Here is a 25,156-nt window from a genome sequence, read left to right as displayed (position 1 = left end):
GACGAAAAAATTGCGAGCCAAAATGCTTCACTACCTCGACTATAGAAGGAGGAAAAACAATCAGTAAATGTTACGAATATAAATACCTGGGTATAAAAATCACGGATGATGGAACACTGGACGGAGCCATTAAAGAACGAAACACTCAGGGCAGGAAAGCAATTAGGCTCCTAAACTAAGTACTCTGGGACAAGCAGATAAACAACCAAAACAAGAAAAAGATCTATAACGCCGTAGTGAAAAGCATTATAACATAGAGCTGAGAAGTATGGCATATGAAGGAAAAATCAAAACGAATGTTAGAGGTCACCGACATGGAGTTCTGGAGAAGAGCTGCAGGAAGATCAAGAAGAGAACATGTCACCAATGAACGGATACGAGAAATAATGAAGGTCACACATACAATAAATGACGAAATCAACGAAATACAACTACGATGGTTTGGTCACGTACAAAGAATGCATGAAGACAGAATCACAAAACAAGTGCAAAACTAGAAACCGCAAGGTAGAAGAAGAAGAGGTAGACCGAGGAAAAGTTGACAGGCAGGAATAAACAAAGCCATGGATGAAAGAGGTCTGAAAGTAGATCAATGTGCGGACGGAGAGGAGTGGCGAATGGGTATCGGAAGACGGAGAACGTTATAAACATAAACCGATAATACAATAATAATGTAAAAGTACCAGCCTTTTAAATCCTAAAGTCTAGGGATGGCGGTTGTTAAACAAAAAACCGGTTTTCGGTTATACCGTTTTTTTTACTTACGGTTTAACCTGGCGGTTATAACCGGTCAAAAACCCGGTTGTTCCAAAAACCTGTTTTCGTTTTTTTAATCAAAAGCAAATACTCAATAGGTTATAAAACCTATTGAGTATTTGCTTTTGATTAAAAAAACGAAAACAGGTTTTTGGAACAACCAGGTTTTATAACCTATTGAGTATTTGCTTTTGATTAAAAAAACGAAAACAGGTTTTTGGAACAACCGGGTTTTTGACCGGTTATAACCGCCAGGTTAAACCGTAAGTAAAAAAGACGGTATAACCGAAAACCGGTTTTTTGTTACATTTATATTGCACTTTAGTTTGCTCAATTTTCCTCCCGAAAAATTCCCCAACCAATTCAACCAATAAAAATTTTCCCAGGCGCTTTCAAATTACCCTAAAAATGGGCGAAAGTACCCCAATCTCTGATTCGTAGCTCGTTGTAGACGGCGTCGGCGTATATTGCGTTGTCAATAATTGGGATATTCCCAAAAGTGATGATCCTACCGATCTACCGAAATGTCCCTTGGATCTATCAAGTTTAAAAAAATATCCAAATTACTTATATTTTACTTAAAAATAAATTCGATAAACCAATTCATTATTTACTTCTCTATTGCCATCAAAAAATTTCAGTAGGTAATATTTTTTAATACGTTCGTATAATACCTACCTTTTATATCCTAAGAATTATTTATTGTTTAAAAATTACATAATGGAGGTTCCTAATCGGTTTTCGGTATTCAAATTTCTTACAAACAAGAGTCTCAAGTCTCAAGTACTAAGTATAAACAATTTTTTAGATGGTGGTTGGAATATCAATTTCAAGCAGATCACTTACTTTTTTATGTAAATATATTATCATCTAAATCTAAAAATAACTATTCCCAAAATTGTTTCATAAAAGCTGATGTGACACTTTCGTCCAGTTCTCTATTAGTAAATAAAAGTTGAATTATGGTTGTTTGGGTTAATTACTTCGCATTTTATTTATAATACATATGATTGAGATCGAAAATAGATAGAAATTTCTTCATTTTTCTCTAAGTAAATTTTTTTTCCACAGGTAACTTTTTCGGTTTTTCACCGGTAATTACTTTAAAAATAAAAAAACCGGTTATAACCGGGACAAAAAAACAACCGGTAAAACCGGTTGTTTCGAATTAAAAAAACCGGTTTTAGGTTATAACCGGTAGGTCTTTAGCATCCCTAAGTCGATTAATTTAGTTTGCAGACAATACTAACAAAGTTATTCAAATTGTTTATAAGCCAAAAATGACTCTATTTTACTAAAATATTTTCGGAATGATAAAAATGACTTTTTATTATTTTTTTTAAAACTTTGAAAACATAAGTATTCTGTTTTCATGTGGTTTCCACAAAATTGCTGTATCATTATTATTTTATGAAGAAAAGCTTATTGCAAAGAAAAGTCTTTTTTTATAAACAAATTGAATAAAATGTAAACTAATTGACGAATCGCCTTGAAATTTTTTGTGTATTATCTGGACTGGACATGGACTGTTTGACCCAATATTTCATGTAATATCAGTCTTAAGTTTATTTTTGCAAAAGTTATAGCAAATTTTTTATTTTCGAAATTTAAGTTTTATTTTGCAATTTCCGAAGCAACAAATAATCGTACGAAAATTCAAAAACTGCCATTTTAAACCTTTGTTGATCTACTAAAAATGAATACTCTATCTGATATAAGATATTTAATTACTTATTTTTACCTGTAGCGATTTAAACGAAAAAACTGCCATTTTGACCCTTATTTGTTAATAACTAAAATTATCGTCCGAACTGTAACGGACATTTTTGTATTTATAATGTAGTAGGTATATAATAGTGTCCAAAAAATCCATTTGAAACCTGGCCGGTCAAGTGTTCCGAACGTATATTTTTGATATATTTCCCTGGAGTACAATGTGTCTCCGGTTATCCATTTCTTTTCTCTTTTTTTCATCCCTATAATTTCGTTTGCAGTTTTTGCATAACGTCCTTGAAGTTCTTCCATATTTCTTCCACTGTTTCCTCATGTTGGGACAGTGCTGTTCGGTTTAATTTCAGTCTTTTTGTGAATTCGATACTTGTGTTTTCTTGTTTAAGAGCTTCGACATTGTATCTTCTTCTTGTGTGTACTTTCCGGTTTTTGTCTTTGACTAATTTCATCTTTATTTTGGCCCTTACTCGCATGTAATATTTAGTATTCGCCATAAGTGTCTCCACTTAACCTTGTCGAACACTTTACGATAATTTATAAAGCATATGTACAGTGGAATATTGAATTCCCTAGATTTTTCGATTATCTGTCTTATATTCAACAGCCCAAGCAACCAAGTGACGTCATATAACGTTGAGGAAACGTCAGTTTTTGGTTGAATATAACTCGTGTTTGAACATTACGTCATATAGACGTCTTTTGTAGGTGATTTTAAATACGTAAGATTAATGACGTTAAAATTACGTTTAAAAAAGGTTTTAATTTCAGACAGCGTAAGTCTGACGTCACAAAATTGGGAGGAGCTTGCTTGTTTGTATTGACTCAAAACAATTTCGTTTAGGTATGTTCCAACAATTTCGCTAAATGTTCATAACTCCTAAGAAATTTCTCATTTATTGTTTATGCGGTTTGTATCTTGTGTGATAAAATAAGACTTTTCATTTAGATATTTAGTTGAAGAAACGTGTTAATTAAGAGATTTTTATGCGTTTTTGCTCAGTGAGTTAGTTTAATGCAGTAATTCTTCTTGACAACTATTTGAGGTTATGTTTATTTGTTTTTAATTAAGCGTTAAATGAAGATATTAAGACAGCGTTAAATTAAGATATTAAGTATGCTGGATAATTTGTTAATCAATTATTATTTATTAGTTTTATATATATGTTGTTTCAGTTTTGACACAGTATCATGCAGAATCAATGTTGCTTCTAGCGCACAAGCGATCTTAAACAAGTGTTAGTATATCTTCGACACTCCCTTACCTATTTTTTATACTATTTTGAAACATCTGAAAGAGGTCACTTTTGAAAGTATTAAAGACGTGATTTTACCGACGTATAAAGGTCGTCATCTTTTTGACGTTGGAAAATCGTCACGATCTCGACGTGAAAAAAACGTAGATTCGATTACGTTTTAAAATCGTCACCATTATGAGGTCAAATCGATGAGACAAATACACGTGATTTTCAACGTCAGTACTACGTCATAGAAACACGTCAATTGATCATTTTTATGACGTGTTTTCTACGTTATAAAAACGTCGTTTGGTTGCTTGGGAGGTGTTCTCGAGTACCTCTACCTTTGGTAAATCCAGTTTGCTCTTGTGGAATTTCTCTTTGAAATAATGTTTTTATTCTCTCATTGATTATATGTAGCACTATTTTAATTTTAATGGCATGTGATATAAGAGAAATAGTTCTATAATTGTCGCATTTATGGAAGCTGCATTTTTTATGAATTGTTGTTATTGTAGATTTTGTCCAGTCTTTAGGCCATTGTTTAGAATGCCATATTTGGTTACAGAGTCGATGAAGTAATTTTACGCCAGTTTCTTCTGTGGCTTTGAGTATTTCTGCTGTTATCATATCTGGACCTGGTGCTTTATTATATTTGAGCTAAATGATCGCTAGTCTTAATTCATTTTCAAGTATAATATCAGGTTCTTCTTCTACCTCGTCAAAGATTTGGTTAACAGGTGCTTGGCGTTGATCATCTTTATATAGGTCCCTGCAATACGATCTCCATGTCTCTGCTATATCTTCTCTGATTGTTCTCAGAGTTCCAGTGTTGTCTTCAATGGCCCAAGTTCTTTGCATATACTTTGATAGTACAGTTTTTTATCTGCCTTGCATCTTCGCTTTACTTCTTTATTGAGGTTTCTTAAACTAGCTTTTTCCCTTTCACTATGCATACGACTTTGGACAAAGATTTCTTCTATTCTCAATGATTTGAAAGGTTTCATCTGTTATCCAGTGTTTCCGTTGCACAGGATTATTTATCTTTGGATGATCAATTGGTGTTGTTACACAATGTTTAAAAGTCTCCCATATTTCTTGTGATGTTCCGTTACGAATAGAGGGCATTATTTTATGTACTTCCTGGAGAAGGTCGTCCTGCTTTCTTAGTTATATCTAATGATCTATCTGATTCTATCTATGATAAAGGTGGTGACATCATAATTGTATTATAGTATGAGAATAGAAAAATTATATAATTAAAAATATTGTAATAAAGAATTAAATCTATATATCTATAAGCGAGGTTCCTATAGCCTCTGCTGCTTCTCGCATTTCGACCGCCATCTTTTTCTGTCCATCCATTCGTCTTCTTTGATGGCTCTATCTCTCATGATGTGCCGTACATGTTCTTCCCAGATAACTCAAGGCCTTCCCCTTCTTCTTCTTCTTTGTTGTGGTATATAATTTAAAGCTTTCTTTGGCCATCTATCTTCATTCATTCGTTTGACGTGACCATACCACACTAGTTGTCTCGTTTCAATTCTATCTACTCTGGAATATACAGTTTTTGTCCTCCTAATATCTTCATTCCTGATGCGATCTTATTTGGATATACCACACGCTCTCCTTAGATAATCCATTTCTACTACCTACTTCTATTCTCTTTCTATCTTTTTTCGTGATCTGCCAAACTTCTGCCCCATAAGTCATAATAGGCTCTACCAAGGTACGATAGATTGTCGTTTTTTGTCTTATCTTTTTAGACCATAGCTGAGAGCTTAGAATGTTTACCGCTATTTTACCCTGCTGTGTTCTGTTTTCGATGTCTCTTTTGCCTTCTTTAGATATTATAGATCCGAGATATTTATATTTTTTAAATGTGTTTGTGGTTCTAATTTCTAAATCTGGATCTTCTAATCAAGAATTAAGAACTAAATTCTAACACTTCTATAATATGTTACAATTGAGCAATTAGACCACCGGTTTCGGCAACTGGTTATGATAAATTCATCAATTTTAATGAACATACTTTTTAATTTTTTTTATTTTTGTAATAAAAAAATACATTGTTAATTATACAAAGAGAACATCATTAATCTGTCACAACAATAATTGTTTTAAAATACTACAATAATCATTTATAAAAATATCCGAAGTCTAAATACCAACATTTGAGGTGGCAACAGCGTAGTAGAAGCCATGAGGACATAAACTGAAATATACGGATTCCGCGACAACCTTAAACTGAATAAATATATATTTGGACGCCACCAAAACCGTTAAAGTGATTTTAGATATACAGCAAGCGAACGTGGCGCGCCTGACGGCAACTGCTCCAAGTAATGTGTATATTATTATACAGATAACGTGTCTGAGGACATCCGGCCAATATTTTGTTCAGGCATTGTAGGAAGTGGTACCTTTCACCTGCGATAAATTTTAGAGAAAATCCTCGTGGCAACCGTATATCGGAGTCCACGAAGACCTGGACGCCACGAGAGACTACAGTTTAACATGGGGGGACGTCATGAGAGGCTAAAAATATATATATCAATATATATATATTATATATATATATATATATATATATATATATATATATATATATATGTATATATATATATATATATATATATATATATATATATATATATATATATATATATATATATATATATATATATATATATATATATATATAAATAAATATTGTAATAAATATATTGTTTAATTACGGAAATATAAATTCGGAATATTTGAGGTTGAACAGGTACGTTGAGTAGAATCGTCATATTTTGAGGTCTAAAATCTACAACTCAGAGATTGGACATTTTTAGTAAATAACAATGTATAATTGTGCTTAATATTACGCCGCTTACAAGTTACCCGTAGATCATATCCTGTAGCACACGGGTCTTACACAAGGATGAAAAAAGGGTCCGTTACTCAGAATCGGAAGAGATGAGGGGGTGGTTCTTTATGTCTTTCGTACTAGCTCAGAAAGAAAAATAGAATTCGGAAAAAGCAAATATGGAGATGACAGATACTAGAGCTAAACTATAAATATTGAATAAACAAAATGAAGAAAACAAATTGCCAAAAAGAGCGTCACTTTATCTTTTCTTACAAAAAAAAAGAGAACTCTTAAAATCAAAATACAAATATTAGCCTAGTCGGGATAGCATTTGACCTTGCATTACGAGCTGCCCCAAATTTTATTTTTCTAATCATTAGGGGGTCAGTAGTAGTATAAATTTAAAATCTCGACTGAATTTGACTGTTGCGTTAGCCGCCATCTTGATTTTAAACGAGAATTGTATTTGCTCAATATCTCCGCCATTTTCAACTTTTGGACAAAAAGTATGAAAACTGAAATTGTTGAAAATGCGGTTTTCCATAATTTCATTTATTACAATTTTTTTCGTGCGGTCGATATTTTCCGAGTTATGGGGAAAAATAATGACAGTTAGAGCATAATTATTGATTTATTGAATTATCTCGTTTATTATTTAATGTAGGAAACAGAGGTTGAACACCCCTTTTCACCCCTTTAAAGGGGTAATTTGTGGTTTTTGCGGAACGTAGCCCTTCCTGTACCTTTTACAAAAATTTTTTGAAAAGGACTATATTTTCTACGATATATTTCCCGACAGCATCTATCATCCACCGTTTAGCGGAAGTGGCGTCCCAAAGTTGACAAGTTTTTAAAAAAGATGTTTTTAAAAAATATATATTTTTCCCTAACTGTAACGGAACTTAAGAAGAAATCCTGCGGCAATTATTCACAAATAAGTGACTGATTTTTTGGTTTAGGTTTCACTTAAGGGTAATTGCCCTATTTTTAATTAGAGAGTGTTACATTTTAAAAAACCTCTTTTTATACCATCTGAACCGTTTATGCTAGAGTAAAAAGACTTTCAGCGATTACCCATGTATTGGTGCTATTTACAAATTTGTATAATCCACCCCCATTTTTCCCAGAAACTACCCAAAAAAAAAGAAGAATTAATAAATAAAATGATTTTCTTGGAATCCTTCACACACAATGCCCTTTATTAATATACTTCATATATCATTTTGTGCACGTTATTGTATAATATTATAAATAATGCCAGAGACAGTTATTATAGTTCTTTATTAATTGTTGAACAACCATGATGCCACACAAGAATGAGTAGACAAGGGAGTGACATAAGGCAGTGACTAATCATCCGCCGGACGGTATACAGTATCGGATATGTTCCGAATACCAACATTATAATACATCTCCCCCTTTTAAATGACAAAGGTCTTTAACATTAGGAGTAAAATAAAACTGGTTTTAATTCACAAATTAAACCTACTAGGTTTCTTAACCTGTCTACCAGACCTAGTTATGACCACAGCTGAAGGCTGAGGCGCTTGATTTAGTGCTACTTCCTTGTTTACATTATCTTTTAAAGGTTGAGCAAACGGTGTGGGAGACAGGATGTTTTGCTCTGGGGATCTATTTATTATAGGTAACGTCTTGGGTGGATTGTTATCAGAAGAAATATCATCTCTTTCAAATTCTTCATTCAAAATGGGGTTCTCCACCCTGAATGTATTGGGTGATGGTCGAAGATCCACACGATTTCTTCTAACAACATTCCCCTCTTTATTTTCTACCAAGAATGACCTAGGTGAATCATGCTTTGCTACAACCCTGCCTGGTTCCCAGTATTTCTTTACATGGTTATAAACCGTAATATTATTATCAATATCTAACTCTTTTAAGTCTCTCACATGTTGATTATAATAATCTAAATTCTTTCTTTGCTTAGCGATCAATTTCTCTTTAATATTTTCACATAAACTTGGACGTAGCAACACATTGGAAACCGGCAATTTTGTTTTGCAAACACGGCTCATAAGGAGCTGCGATGGAGAGTAGTCCATATACTTAAGTGGTGTGTTTCTATACTGAAGTAACGCAATATGTATGTCAGTGCCATCATTAAGGCACTTTTTTATCATATTATTTGCAATGGATACCGCTTTTTCCGCTAATCCATTGGCACGTGGATAATTTGGACTTCTTGTCACAATGATAAAATTCCATTCATGACCAAAGCTTCGAAAACAAGAGCTATTAAATGGGATGTTATCAGCGACAAGAGTATCAGGAACTCCAAATTTGGAAAACAATGATTTTAGTTTTGATATTATGGTTGGACCAGACTTATCCTTAATATGAATTATCTCTAACCAGTTTGAATATGCGTCCATTACTACTAGATACGATTTATCTGAATAAGAAAAAATATCAACTCCTAGCCTTTGCCACGGACGTTCTGGAATATCAAAAGGATGTAAACTTTCTTTACAATTTTTTCTACTAATGTTTTCACATGTTTTGCATTTTTTTATAAACAATTCTACATCATTACTTAAATTTGGCCAGTAAAAAATTTTCCTTGCACGAGCTTTACATTTTTCGATTCCCAAGTGCCCCTCGTGAATTAATTTAAGCATCTCTAAATGTAAAGAACTAGGTACTATTAATTTATAAACTAGAAGGGAAGTTCCCTAGGTTGGCTGTATACCATATAGTTAAAAAACTCTAACAAGAAGTAAAACCACTTCTATGTAAATTGGTATATTTATTAAAACTTAAAATCCCAATGGATTGAATAAAATAAGTCCAATTCAGAACGTTTTCAGACCTATCGGTCCATCATCAGTGAATCTACAATAAAATAAGTAATCCCACCATTAGAATTGAAAGATGGTTGAAATTTTTTTAAAAAGCTAAAAATGTGGTTAGATTACTTACGTGCATACTTGCTAAATAGCCCCAGAACCAACCAGTGGTTGAATTTAAAATTCGATTTACATTATTTAAAAATAATATTCAACAGGCTAAACGCCGATGTTACAGGATATTGCCTATGGGAACATGGTGAAACCCTACCAAAACCTCAATCAACCATCTTAGGCCAACTTTGACTATAAAGTGACACTAGTGTGTATGGAACTGTTTGAAGTGACATTGACAGTAGAGAAAAAGGTAGTCGATTTTACAGTTAATTAACCAATAGGTCATGACCCACAACAAATGATAAAAATTTTAAAATATCTGAAAACGTCCAACATTTTAAATCTATTGGTTATTGAAAAGAACTTGTGATATTCAAAATTAATTTAGAAAATAAGATTATTTATATTGACTGTATACCATAACATTAGATTGATCAAATAGATAGAAAGAAAGTTGAGCTGCTGTCAATAATGATAAAAAGATAAAAATAGATGAAGGTGAGAAAAAAAGAAAGAATCAGTATTAGTTGGAATGTTATTGTACAAAATGAATAAATTGGTAGGCAATTTAATCTAGTCTATATTGTATTGGTGGTTGTATATGTAAAAGGAAAATATTGTTATTTAAAAAATAAATGTAAATTTTTGTAAATAATGGATTTGAGTTAGGATACAGTCAAATAATTAAAAGTGTGTAATATGTGAATGAAAAAGAATTGTAATTATTATGAGATGTTTTATTTTTTTAATTTTATTTCAAAAGTTTTGAGAGAATTCTTGTGACAAAGTGAGGGTATGTGAAGTTAGAGATAAAGAAAAATATGATTATATCTGTTAAGTCCAGTTGATACACGAATGAAATTAAAATGAAAATAATATTGAAAATGTACTGAATAAAATAAAACCAAAGTAAGAAAAAGAATATTGATATAATTTAATTGTAATGATAATGGATCTGAATGTGAGAACTGAAATTAAGTGATGTGATGTTAGTTGGAGAGGTAAAAATTTTTTTCTTGGAAAAGTCAAAGACAAAAAGTAGAGGGCTGTGGTGTAGGGTATAAAGACAAGAATTTTAAGGGAAAGAGAGGGATAAAGAAAAGATAAGGTGTGGAATTAAACTGAACGAAGTAATGAAATGAAAAAGAAGTAAAAAGATAGTAGGGTGAATTAATGAGGTGATGGTTAATAGGGTTCAGTAGTTAATAATGTTAGTCGGGTAAAGGAGTTTGAAACAGTGAAGGATAGAGGAAATTTTGAAAAAGAAGGGAGAGAAAGTTGAGAGAGAAAGAATAGGATAAAAAGAGGAAGTTGAAAAATAGGAATTATGAGAATAATTGGCGGTGAATGGGGACAAAGTTGCGGTTAAGGGATGTTTGTCTATTGACACAGTTGGGACTCTTCTTCATGTCCTTGCCAATCTCCAAATCTTCGTGTACAATAAATATATTATACACGGCTCACTAAAATAATTAGTTACGCCCCTGTACTACTGATTACTTAAAATTCAAGTAGTATTTATGTAACCTTTCTGGAAACTCCAGGTTATTGTTGAGACTCGCATTTGAACCCCTCGCCGGGGCAGATCGTCAAAAGCTTCCTAACGAGAATCATCTCTAATCTATCGACGCTCCCGCTATTCGTAAAAAGGCCGCATTTTACCGGCTTTTTTTTGCTATCGTTTTATACCGCTCAGATAATTCAATCTGCTCAGTATTATCGACGATGATTTATTTAGCGTATTAGTGAGTGCCTTACAAATGAACCAAATGGATTATGGAATTCAATCAGAGCTCTGATGTGACACGTCATCAAGGAATAAAACTGTAAGTACTCTACATGTATGTGAACATAACTTATTAGTCGTGATACTGTATGCATTTTGAACCATATACCTCTCGTAGCAAATATTCTTTGTGCCATTTATGCAGATAATACTTTAAATTACATATGAAAAATCGTTATCTACTCTTAACCAGCTTACCTATGGGAATATACTCTATAACCGTACAATAAGTATAGGTTACTATTGTTAAGGATACTTTACGTATTGCCTAAACATTTCTGTTCCATCGAGCCGTATCATATTAATTATTTATTAATTAAATCCTCAAGGTCCTTCGTATTTGCATATTTTGATAATCTCTATTCTGAGAATAACGGTTTTTCATTTATAGTGTCTTTCTGTTGCATTTGGAAATTTCCAAGCCACGCCGCCCCGGCACAAAAATAAAATATTCCTCTCTTTCTGCACTCAAATTCTCAGTATTTAACCCAGCACGTCTCTACAATAGCTGGTAGGTTGTTAAGCCCGGTCTACACGTGCAATTTCAGAAACTACTTGCTTTGTTCAAATAAAGGAGTCGTTTTGTTTGTATGAAAAAATATTTGCATATATTACATTATTTTATTTTCGTAAATATATTTTTCTGTTTATAGTATACAAAAAGTGTACTCATTTCTTGGCTGATAGTACGGGTGTTATAATTTTAACATTGTTTGTTCAACCTTTTGATTTAAATTAAATTTATAATTTTGAATCCGATTAAGCCTGGTTCACAGGTTACAAAAATTATTAAAAATAATTTTGTTTTCTTGCATAAATTGTAAGTTTTTGCTACATTTAGCTTCGCTTAAGCTCATTTTACACTTCTAGAAAACTATAGAAAATAAATAATTGTTTTTTCCTTCAATTTAATTAATTTAAATACTTGTTAAGGGTGTCTCACACTTGCTGAAAAATACCCATTTTGGAAAATTGCATATATTTTGAAATTTTATAGTTTTGCATTTCATATACTAATCTGCGCTCATACAGGGTGATACTATTAAGCCAATCTCACACTATTAAACGTGTAATATATAATATATTGTACATATTCTCTCATTTTCGCATCGATTTATAGGTTTAGACATTTGCAAATAATCTATCTAATCTCACATTCTCGCAACATGGCTGACCGATCAAAATATAACCGACAGAGGCTCACCGCAAAACTTGATATAACCAAGTTGGCTGATTCGGTTCCCACAACTCTTAATTCTCTAAACAAATATAAAATTCGTGAAATAATTTCACAACTCAAACATTCTTACGGACTTTTCCGCGATGCTCAAAATGTGCTGGAGACGATCCCCGAGGAACCTACCCCCTCTACTGATTCCTCTGTGGTTTTTGATAAATATTTGGATACAATTTCTCTATTGGAAGAAAGGTTAGAGGTCATTGAAAGTTCTAATGTGACTGCTACCCCCTCCCTCCAATTTGACCCTAATTCTTCTCTAACCTCACAGTCTATGGCTAGGCAACGAACAGTAAACCTCCCTCGTATTCAGTTAAAACCATTTAGTGGCTTAGTTACTGAATACAATTCATTCATTGAGACCTTTGATACAATAATAGGATCTGATACTACATTAAGTGATCTGGAAAAACTCATTTACCTCAAAAGTTTTCTAACTTCCGAGCCTTTGACGCTTCTCGAGCATATCCCACTCACAGGTGACAATTACAAAATAGCCCGGGATAACCTGACACAAAGGTACGCTAACTCTAAATCGCTTATCAAAACTCTCATCTCTCAAATTCTTGATGCGCCTCCTATTTCTGGAAACGCAAATCACTCACAATTAAGAAATTTTCATACGGTCATGTCAAATAATTTCAAGGCCCTATTGAACTTGAATAGGCCCCCTTCAGATCTCTTGCATTTACTTCTCATACATATCGCTACTCAGAAACTCGACGCACCTACCATTAGGGCTCTTGAGTTCCAATCCGGTGGTAGCCAAGCTACCCCTGATTTTGTCCATTTTCTAGGGGAAATCGAGACACGCGTTGTTCATCTTGAGAATATTCAATCTCAATCAAAACCAAAATCGACTACTACTTCCAGACACTCTTTACACCTAGCCTCAGACACTTCTACCAGTAACCTTTCGCCTCGCTTAGGTCCTAAGAAATGTTCCTATTGCAACGACTCTCACTCGATCTACTCTTGTCCTCAGTTCAAGCAGTTGAATTCTAAAGAACGTTTTAGTTTTGTCAAACAAAATAAATTTTGTATTAATTGTCTTGGGTCTCACATGCTCGATCAGTGTAAATCCAAATTCTCTTGCATAGTTTGTAAATCTCGTCATCACACGTTGCTCCATTTCGACAAAACGGGTCATAGTAACCCTTCCGCGGCTGTTGGCCAACACAACTCAAATAATCATAATAAAACCGCTATCTCAAATAACTCCCATACACAGGGTAATTCACAACAGGGGCCCTCACATGTTAGAGCTCCTGAAACGGAAGTTAATCTTCAAAATTCGACTCCACATTCAATGGCTCTATCTGCAGCCTCGCTTGATAATCATTTGGTGTTATTAAGCACACTCCAGGTCTATCTTGTCGCTCCTAGCGGCAAGAGGGTCTTCGCAAAGGCACTTTTAGACTCGGCCTCACAGGTTTCATTTATTAGTGCTGACCTCGTAAAGGAACTGTCACTCACCACTAGAGATGGAAAATTACGGATCAATGGAATTAACTCCACCTCATCCTCGTCTCAATCTATTGTAGATACAACAATTTTCGCTGTCGCTAACGACGTTCCTTTTGACATCTCGTGCTCTGTACTCCCAAAGATAACAAATCCGCTTCCTCAAATTTCTATTTCGGCGAGCAAACTAAACATACCCTCAGAGATACCATTAGGTGATCCGATGTTCCATGTAACATCCCCAATTGGTATCCTGCTCGGTGCAGACCTGTATAACGATATCATTCAACCTGAAATAATTCGTTTGGGAAAAGGTCTTCCCGTTCTTCAACGCACTCTACTCGGGTACACGATATCAGGGTCAGTTCCAGACTTTGCTCTTAAGTCGAAAAATACTAAAAAGGCTTTGGAATTTTATTCAAACTCTCTCGTTACTTGTTGTTCTCATAACACTCCTTCCGCCGTAAATGAGCCGGTAGTGTCCAACGAGGAACTATCCGATCATTTACAAAAATTCTGGGAGCTGGAAGAAGCCGCTCCTCAGAACACCGATCTCATTAATGATCACCCCGCTGAAATTAATTTTGTAAAACATGTTAATGTTCTCCCCAATGGACGATATGAGTCCACACTCAATCTCAAACTCCCTATCGAAGATATAGACATGGGAAATTCGTTTCTCTCGGCAAAAAGACGTTTTCTCAGTCTCGAGAAACGTTTTCAACTCAACCCTGATTTATTGGAAAAATATCAGGACATTATATCGGAATATCTCAATAACGGACAAATAATTCAAGTGCCGTTAAAAATGCTAAATGACTCAGGTAAACCTAATTACTTTCTCCCTCACTTTCCCGTTTTCAAATCCAACTCTACTACTTCCACTCGTATAGTTTTCGATCCAAACAATAAATCGTCTACGGGAATCTCCCTCAGTGACGTCATAGACAAAGGTTATGTCGTCCAACATGAACTTTTTGACATTCTCGCTAAGTTTCGTCAGTTTAAATTCGCACTAGTAGGCGACATCAAGGCTATGTTCCTACAAATCGCCATTTGTCCCACTGAAACATTTCTGTTAAATTTTCTCTTTAGGGACAATATTCAGCAGCCTTTACGGTGCTATCAATTTCAAAGATTACCCTTCGGGCTCCCAAGTAGCCCATTTATCGCTCAAAGAGTTATCAAGCACATCGCTGACAACAACAAACATACCCACGAACTTGCTACTAGTGTTCTGCAAGAATCTATCTATATGGATGACCTGATCAGCGGTGCTGACAGTCTTCATGAATTAAGTTGTCTTTTCGAACAATTAACTTCTTTGCTAGAAACCCATGGTTTCCTCCTCCACAAGTGGAACTGCAGTTCTTCAGAATTTCTGTCTCAACACAATTTAAATCCCGTCTCTGAAGTCAGTCTTAACTTCACGGGATCTGATAAAGTCTTAGGCATATTCTGGGATTCAGAACGCGACCACTTTTCGTTTAAAACTCCTATCTTCAAATTGGCTAATGTTGTTACTAAACGTACTATTCTCTCCTACATTGCTACTTTGTATGACCCGCTAGGATGGTTATCCCCTGTCCTTGTGAACGCTAAGCTCTTGATACAGGAAATATGGTCCCAGAAACTGGACTGGGATCAACCCATTGACTCACCCATCATTATGAAAAATTGGCAAAACCTCTTATCGACATTCAAAACTATAGAAGAGGTCAAGGTACCTCGATGCTTACTTTTACAAAAGAAAGTTGTTGATGTTCAATTAATTATTTTCACCGACGCATCGGAAAAAATATACAGCACTTGTGTGTATCTCAAAGCGACATACTCAGACTTTTCTGTATCGTCGCGGCTTATCGCTTCTAAAAACAAAATTTCTCCGCTAAAAAATAAACTCACCATCCCCAAATTGGAACTTTGTGGAATAGTGTTGGGAGTCACTCTGGCTCATAGACTTTTTCACATCTTCAAGAAAAATTTGAGTATATCTTCATCTCATCTCTTTGCTGACTCTACAATTGCCTTGTCTTGGATACTTTCTAAAAAACACATTTGGAACATTTTTGTACAAAACAGAATTCAAAAGGTCAATTCCTTGTTGGAAACTTTTCCTTGTGATTTCCATTTCGTCAGAAGTCACGAAAACATCGCTGACCCCGCTTCCAGAGGGATAAATGTCTTTGATAATCCCCAGACCACCGAAGACTGGTTATGCGGACCTAGCTTTATTAGAGACAATCCCATCGATTTTTCTCTTCATCAAATTCCTCATTTTCAGGATGATCTTCCTGAATTAAGGAAGTTAGTTGTCTCAAACATAGCAACAAATCACGAACTCAACGACACCTTTGAAAATCTATTCGCTAAATCTTCTTCTTTTCGTAAAATTCAAAGAATTGTCGCTTATCTTTTTAGATTCATCAGTAATATTAAAAAGAAAATAAATAACTCTCCACGAGATACGGATATATTGACGCCACCCGAAATGGAGATCGCTGATCACGCGATCATCAGGTATATCCAAAGTATCTACTTTAAAAAAGAGATTCTTGAATTGAAAAATGCTAAACTCGTGACCAATAAAGCCATTCGTAAACTCAACCCCTTCCTACAACATAATGATGGGCTGATTCGTGTGGGAGGACGTCTCCGACACGCCCCCATATCGTATAATCAAAAACACCCCATTCTACTTCCTTCTAAATGTCGAGTTGTAGAACTAATCTTGACTCAAGCTCATCATAAGTTATTACATTCAGGCGCGCAAACAGTACTTTCGTATGTCAAAATGAAGTACTGGCCAATGGACGGATTAAGACAGATTAAACGCTTAATTCGTAAGTGTGTAAACTGTTTCCGATTCATGACACCCAATTCTGTTCAACAGATGGCAGATATGCATCCCGATCGTGTACTCCCCACTAGACCCTTCCAAGTCGTCTCAGTGGACTATGGGGGGTTCTTCTTAATTAAGTCCTCACATTTGAGGAAGGCACCGCTTTACAAAGCATACGTAGCCTATTTCATTTGCATGAGCACTAAATGTGTTCATATCGAACTCGTCACAGGATTAAGCGCAGAAGCCTATATTCTTACTCTGAAAAGGTTTATTGCCAGAAGATCCACGCCCAGTATTATTTGGAGCGACAATGCCACAAATTTCCATGGGGCAAAAAATGAAATGCGCGAATTCTATGATTTTTTCTTAAATCAAAATAATTCGGAACAGATTAAGGAATTCTGTACTCAAAACTCCATAACTTTCAAGATGGGTGTTCCCCGCAACCCCCATCAATTCGGCCTCCATGAGGTAGGAATAAAGAGTGTGAAGTATCACCTCTATCGAATTATAGGAAATTCCCACTTCACCTTTGAAGTGTTTAACACAGTATTATGCCAAATCGAGGCTATTCTAAATTCGAGACCCATCACTAGGATGTCGTCTGACGCCAATGACTTCGCTTTCCTATCTCCAGCTCACTTCTTAGTTCAAAGAAGTTTAACCGCGCCCCCTGAACCAAGTGTTTCAGAGATACCTGAAAATAGGTTGAATCTTTTTCAGCGTATTAGTAAAATTCAACAGCAATTTTGGAAATTGTGGAAAAAAAGACTATCTTTGCCTCCTGCAGCAAAGAAATAAATGGACCGACCCTACTGACCCTGTCAAGATCGGGGATTTGGTTCTGTTGAAGGAGGATGGTACTCCTCCACTCTTATGGCCAACTGCCAGGGTAATAGATGTATTGCCTGGTAAGGATGGTCTAGTTCGTACTGTCAAGATTCACACTACTCACGGTGATTTTCTTCGTGGTATTACGAAAATCGCTGTGATTCCCCTGGAAGATTAAAATCTATCCCTAGGGGGAAAACTTATCGTTTTCCTCCATTTTATCGTTGTTACCCCTTGTGTATATAAACTCTAATTTCTTCAAACATTTCTTATCGTTGTGCACATCTTTGCCAATCCCCTCTCTTCGAGGTGATATAGGCCATCTCTCTCGCCTGTCGCCCCCGGCAATATGTACAATAAATATATTATACACGGCTCACTAAAATAATTAGTTACGCCCCTGTACTACTGATTACTTAAAATTCAAGTAGTATTTATGTAACCTTTCTGGAAACTCCAGGTTATTGTTGAGACTCGCATTTGAACCCCTCGCCGGGGCAGATCGTCAAAAGCTTCCTAACGAGAATCATCTCTAATCTATCGACGCTCCCGCTATTCGTAAAAAGGCCGCATTTTACCGGCTTTTTTTTGCTATCGTTTTATACCGCTCAGATAATTCAATCTGCTCAGTATTATCGACGATGATTTATTTAGCGTATTAGTGAGTGCCTTACAAATGAACCAAATGGATTATGGAATTCAATCAGAGCTCTGATGTGACACGTCATCAAGGAATAAAACTGTAAGTACTCTACATGTATGTGAACATAACTTATTAGTCGTGATACTGTATGCATTTTGAACCATATACCTCTCGTAGCAAATATTCTTTGTGCCATTTATGCAGATAATACTTTAAATTACATATGAAAAATCGTTATCTACTCTTAACCAGCTTACCTATGGGAATATACTCTATAACCGTACAATAAGTATAGGTTACTATTGTTAAGGATACTTTACGTATTGCCTAAACACTTCGTATAAGTCTAAACGGAGTGTATTGTTTTGTTGAATATTGTGTATCAACTGGACACCTTCAGGAATCTTAAGTTCATGTTTATTGACTTTTAAATGGTGTGAAAAGGCAGAAGTGGTATCTCTCTTGCTGTGTTCAGCAGATCGGGTAGAAAGGGATCTGTAAGTTCTGCCGATGTAGGTGGCATCACAATCTGAACAAGAGAGTCTGTATACCCCACTCCGGTTCATATAATGGATAGGATCTTTGGTATTAGTTAAACTTTTGCTGAGAGTGTTATTAACTTTGAAAGATATTTTTATGTTGTCACAAGAATTGGAAATGATATGTTTGACTCTTTCAGATAATTTGGAGTTATTGAATGGTAAGGAGGCATAGATGGGAGTAGTTGTGGATGATGTAGAGAAAGCGGATTGTTGTAGTAATTTGAGTTCTCTTTTTTGTTGAAGTTTAGTGATGATGTCTGGGTCATAACCATTGTTGACTGCAATCTGTTTGATAATATTCAACTCATTGTTGAATTCAGTTACGGATAAAGGGATAGAGTTTAATCTATGTATAAAACTGCGAAAAGCTAAGAGTTTATATGATAAAGGGTGATTAGAAGTAGAATGGATAACATGATCTGTCTGTGTTGGTTTACGGTAGATACCAAAATTGAAGTGGTCATGTAGTCTGGTAATAGATAAATCCAGAAAGTTAATGGAGTTAGAAGATTCTAGTTCCATGGTAAAGGTGATATTAGGATGGATTTGATTAATTTTGTGAAGTAAGTTGTGAGCTGAATCAGAGTTACCAGAAATGAGGACTAAAATGTCATCAACATAACGGAACCAGTGTAAGATCTCTGGATTTTTTATGATATAGTTGGATTCTAAGTGATCCATAAAAACATCAGCTAAGAAAGGGGATAAGCAACTACCCATTGCTAAACCGTCAGGTTGTTGATAAAAGTTGTTATTAAAAACAAAGTAATCTTGAGATAGACAAATTTTGAGAATGTTTATAATAGACGAAGTGGTGGTGGAAGTGACAGAATTATTTAAGAGGAGTGAATTAACCAGACTAATCGATTCATTTTTTGGTACTGAAGTAAATAAATTGCTAACATCAAAAGAAAGCATAACAATATTTGGATTAAGATTGACAAGTTGAAGTTTTTCAACTAATTGGCGAGAATTCAAAACAGTAAACTGTGGGGTAAAGTTGATAAAGTTTTTAATGGTGTTAAGAATGAATTTAGATAAAATAGAAACTGGAGTGTTAATGAAGCTGACAACGGAACGAATAGGAATGTCAACTTTGTGTATCTTTGGTAAACCGTATAACCTGGGGGTGAGTGGATTTGATGGAATTTTAGTATATGGTGCTTCAAATTCAGAAAAGAATTCAGTAAATTGCTTTAAGTTGGTTTTCATCTTCGAAACAAAAGATTTAGAGGGATCAACGGGAAGAGAAGTAAAGTTATTGTTGTCTAGGAAAGAGGTGACTTTGTCAATGTATAATTGTTGGTCTAAAATAACAAGGCAGTTACCCTTATCTGCTTTGCTGAAGATGAGGTGGTGGTTTTGGATCTTATTTTTGATAGATTTGAGTGTGGAGAGAAGGGATTTAGACTTATTATATGAGAAATTGGGAAAAGAAAGAGATGAAGAAGTTTGTGTAGAAGTAGAAGGGGAACTGATGTTGGTAAGAGAAGAGTTATTGTTGGAAAGAAGTTTCGTTTTGAATTTGTTGATAGTTTGGATGCAAGAGTTTCTGATTGAAGTTTTTTGTGTGAGTGAAATGGAAAGATTCTGAATAACCATGTCGGTCTCTATGGAAAGACTCTCAAGATCTTTGATAGATAAATTGCTAGGAATGGAGTGTTTGAGGCCGAGGTTTAAGAGTTTTAATTCGTCATCAGAAAATTGGACATTTGAGAGATTTTTGATTCTTGGGTGAAATCGAAAATTGGAATAATTTTTATTACGAGAAGCTTTTTGTTGATCAAGTCTAATCTTATTGTTGATTAAGTGTTTTAATTTATTATTGACTCTATTAAATTTAACTGAATGTGAATGATCTACCTTATCCTGAACGTCTGACATAAAAGAATTAAGATTAATAAATTGTAAAGTTTCAAGTAGAGAATCATATGTTACCTTTAGCTTACATTCTATGTAGTTGAGTTTACTGTAATGTTTACAAATCTCTTTCTTCATGAGTTTAATCTGCATGGAGGTCCTGATGTTAGGATGTACATTATTGGATGTTCTAACTCTACAAAATGTTGGGAAGACTTTATGATGTAAACATCTTGAAATGAACCATATGTCCAGCTTTATGTTGCTCCGTTGTGTGGCTAATCGCAAGTATTGTAGCGCCAAGTTGACCATACTGTCATATATAAACTAGAAGGGAAGTTCCCTAGGTTGGCTGTATACCATATAGTTAAAAAACTCTAACAAGAAGTAAAACCACTTCTATGTAAATTGGTATATTTATTAAAACTTAAAATCCCAATGGATTGAATAAAATAAGTCCAATTCAGAACGTTTTCAGACCTATCGGTCCATCATCAGTGAATCTACAATAAAATAAGTAATCCCACCATTAGAATTGAAAGATGGTTGAAATTTTTTTAAAAAGCTAAAAATGTGGTTAGATTACTTACGTGCATACTTGCTAAATAGCCCCAGAACCAAACAGTGGTTGAATTTAAAATTCGATTTACATTATTTAAAAATAATATTCAACAGGCTAAACGCCGATGTTACAGGATATTGCCTATGGGAACATGGTGAAACCCTACCAAAACCTCAATCAACCATCTTAGGCCAACTTTGACTATAAAGTGACACTAGTGTGTATGGAACTGTTTGAAGTGACATTAACAGTAGAGAAAAAGGTAGTCGATTTTACAGTTAATTAACCAATAGGTCATGACCCACAACAAATGATAAAAATTTTAAAATATCTGAAAACGTCCAACATTTTAAATCTATTGGTTATTGAAAAGAACTTGTGATATTCAAAATTAATTTAGAAAATAAGATTATTTATATTGACTGTATACCATAACATTAGATTGATCAAATAGATAGAAAGAAAGTTGAGCTGCTGTCAATAATGATAAAAAGATAAAAATAGATGAAGGTGAGAAAAAAAGAAAGAATCAGTATTAGTTGGAATGTTATTGTACAAAATGAATAAATTTGTAGGCAATTTAATCTAGTCTATATTGTATTGGTGGTTGTATATGTAAAAGGAAAATATTGTTATTTAAAAAATAAATGTAAATTTTTGTAAATAATGGATTTGAGTTAGGATACAGTCAAATAATTAAAAGTGTGTAATATGTGAATGAAAAAGAATTGTAATTATTATGAGATGTTTTATTTTTTTAATTTTATTTCAAAAGTTTTGAGAGAATTCTTGTGACAAAGTGAGGGTATGTGAAGTTAGAGATAAAGAAAAATATGATTATATCTGTTAAGTCCAGTTGATACACGAATGAAATTAAAATGAAAATAATATTGAAAATGTACTGAATAAAATAAAACCAAAGTAAGAAAAAGAATATTGATATAATTTAATTGTAATGATAATGGATCTGAATGTGAGAACTGAAATTAAGTGATGTGATGTTAGTTGGAGAGGTAAAAATTTTTTCTTGGAAAAGTCAAAGACAAAAAGTAGAGGGCTGTGGTGTAGGGTATAAAGACAAGAATTTTAAGGGAAAGAGAGGGATAAAGAAAAGATAAGGTGTGGAATTAAACTGAACGAAGTAATGAAATGAAAAAGAAGTAAAAAGATAGTAGGGTGAATTAATGAGGTGATGGTTAATAGGGTTCAGTAGTTAATAATGTTAGTCGGGTAAAGGAGTTTGAAACAGTGAAGGATAGAGGAAATTTTGAAAAAGAAGGGAGAGAAAGTTGAGAGAGAAAGAATAGGATAAAAAGAGGAAGTTGAAAAATAGGAATTATGAGAATAATTGGCGGTGAATGGGGACAAAGTTGCGGTTAAGGGATGTTTGTCTATTGACACAGTTGGGACTCTTCTTAATGTCCTTGCCAATCTCTCTTCATGTCCTTGCCAATTTATTCATTTTGTACAATAACATTCCAACTAATACTGATTCTTTCTTTTTTTCTCACCTTCATCTATTTTTATCTTTTTATCATTATTGACAGCAGCTCAACTTTATTTCTATCTATTTGATCAATCTAATGTTATGGTATACAGTCAATATAAATAATCTTATTTTCTAAATTAATTTTGAATATCACAAGTTCTTTTCAATAACCAATAGATTTAAAATGTTGGACGTTTTCAGATATTTTAAAATTTTTATCATTTGTTGTGGGTCATGACCTATTGGTTAATTAACTGTAAAATCGACTACCTTTTTCTCTACTGTCATTGTCACTCCAAACGTGTCAAAGGACATGAAGAAGAGTCCCAACTGTGTCAATAGACAAACATCCCTTAACCGCAACTTTGTCCCCATTCACCGCCAATTATTCTCATAATTCCTATTTTTCAACTTCCTCTTTTTATCCTATTCTTTCTCTCTCAACTTTCTCTCCCTTCTTTTTCAAAATTTCCTCTATCCTTCACTGTTTCAAACTCCTTTACCCGACTAACATTATTAACTACTGAACCCTATTAACCATCACCTCATTAATTCACCCTACTATCTTTTTACTTCTTTTTCATTTCATTACTTCGTTCAGTTTAATTCCACACCTTATCTTTTCTTTATCCCTCTCTTTCCCTTAAAATTCTTGTCTTTATACCCTACACCACAGCCCTCTACTTTTTGTCTTTGACTTTTCCAAGAAAAAATTTTTACCTCTCCAACTAACATCACATCACTTAATTTCAGTTCTCACATTCAGATCCATTATCATTACAATTAAATTATATCAATATTCTTTTTCTTACTTTGGTTTTATTTTATTCAGTACATTTTCAATATTATTTTCATTTTAATTTCATTCGTGTATCAACTGGACTTAACAGATATAATCATATTTTTCTTTATCTCTAACTTCACATACCCTCACTTTGTCACAACAATTCTCTCAAAACTTTTGAAATAAAATTAAAAAAATAAAACATCTCATAATAATTACAATTCTTTTTCATTCACATATTACACACTTTTAATTATTTGACTGTATCCTAACTCAAATCCATTATTTACAAAAATTTACATTTATTTTTTAAATAACAATATTTTCCTTTTACATATACAACCACCAATACAATATAGACTAGATTAAATTGCCTACCAATTTATTCATTTTGTACAATAACATTCCAACTAATACTGATTCTTTCTTTTTTTCTCACCTTCATCTATTTTTATCTTTTTATCATTATTGACAGCAGCTCAACTTTCTTTCTATCTATTTGATCAATCTGATGTTATGGTATACAGTCAATATAAATAATCTTATTTTCTAAATTAATTTTGAATATCACAAGTTCTTTTCAATAACCAATAGATTTAAAATGTTGGACGTTTTCAGATATTTTAAAATTTTTATCATTTGTTGTGGGTCATGACCTATTGGTTAATTAACTGTAAAATCGACTACCTTTTTCTCTACTGTCAATGTCACTTCAAACAGTTCCATACACACTAGTGTCACTTTATAGTCAAAGTTGGCCTAAGATGGTTGATTGAGGTTTTGGTAGGGTTTCACCATGTTCCCATAGGCAATATCCTGTAACATCGGCGTTTAGCCTGTTGAATATTATTTTTAAATAATGTAAATCGAATTTTAAATTCAACCACTGTTTGGTTCTGGGGCTATTTAGCAAGTATGCACGTAAGTAATCTAACTACATTTTTAGCTTTTTAAAAAAATTTCAACCATCTTTCAATTCTAATGGTGGGATTACTTATTTTATTGTAGATTCACTGATGATGGACCGATAGGTCTGAAAACGTTCTGAATTGGACTTATTTTATTCAATCCATTGGGATTTTAAGTTTTAATAAATATACCAATTTACATAGAAGTGGTTTTACTTCTTGTTAGAGTTTTTTAACTATATGGTATACAGCCAACCTAGGGAACTTCCCTTCTAGTTTATATATGACAGTATGGTCAACTTGGCGCTACAATACTTGCGATTAGCCACACAACGGAGCAACATAAAGCTGGACATATGGTTCATTTCAAGATGTTTACATCATAAAGTCTTCCCAACATTTTGTAGAGTTAGAACATCCAATAATGTACATCCTAACATCAGGACCTCCATGCAGATTAAACTCATGAAGAAAGAGATTTGTAAACATTACAGTAAACTCAACTACATAGAATGTAAGCTAAAGGTAACATATGATTCTCTACTTGAAACTTTACAATTTATTAATCTTAATTCTTTTATGTCAGACGTTCAGGATAAGGTAGATCATTCACATTCAGTTAAATTTAATAGAGTCAATAATAAATTAAAACACTTAATCAACAATAAGATTAGACTTGATCAACAAAAAGCTTCTCGTAAT

The sequence above is a fragment of the Diabrotica virgifera genome, chromosome 5 (genome assembly GCF_917563875.1).
Source record: "Diabrotica virgifera virgifera chromosome 5, PGI_DIABVI_V3a".
Classification (NCBI taxonomy): domain Eukaryota; kingdom Metazoa; phylum Arthropoda; class Insecta; order Coleoptera; family Chrysomelidae; genus Diabrotica; species Diabrotica virgifera.
This window is presented reverse-complemented; position numbering follows the sequence as displayed.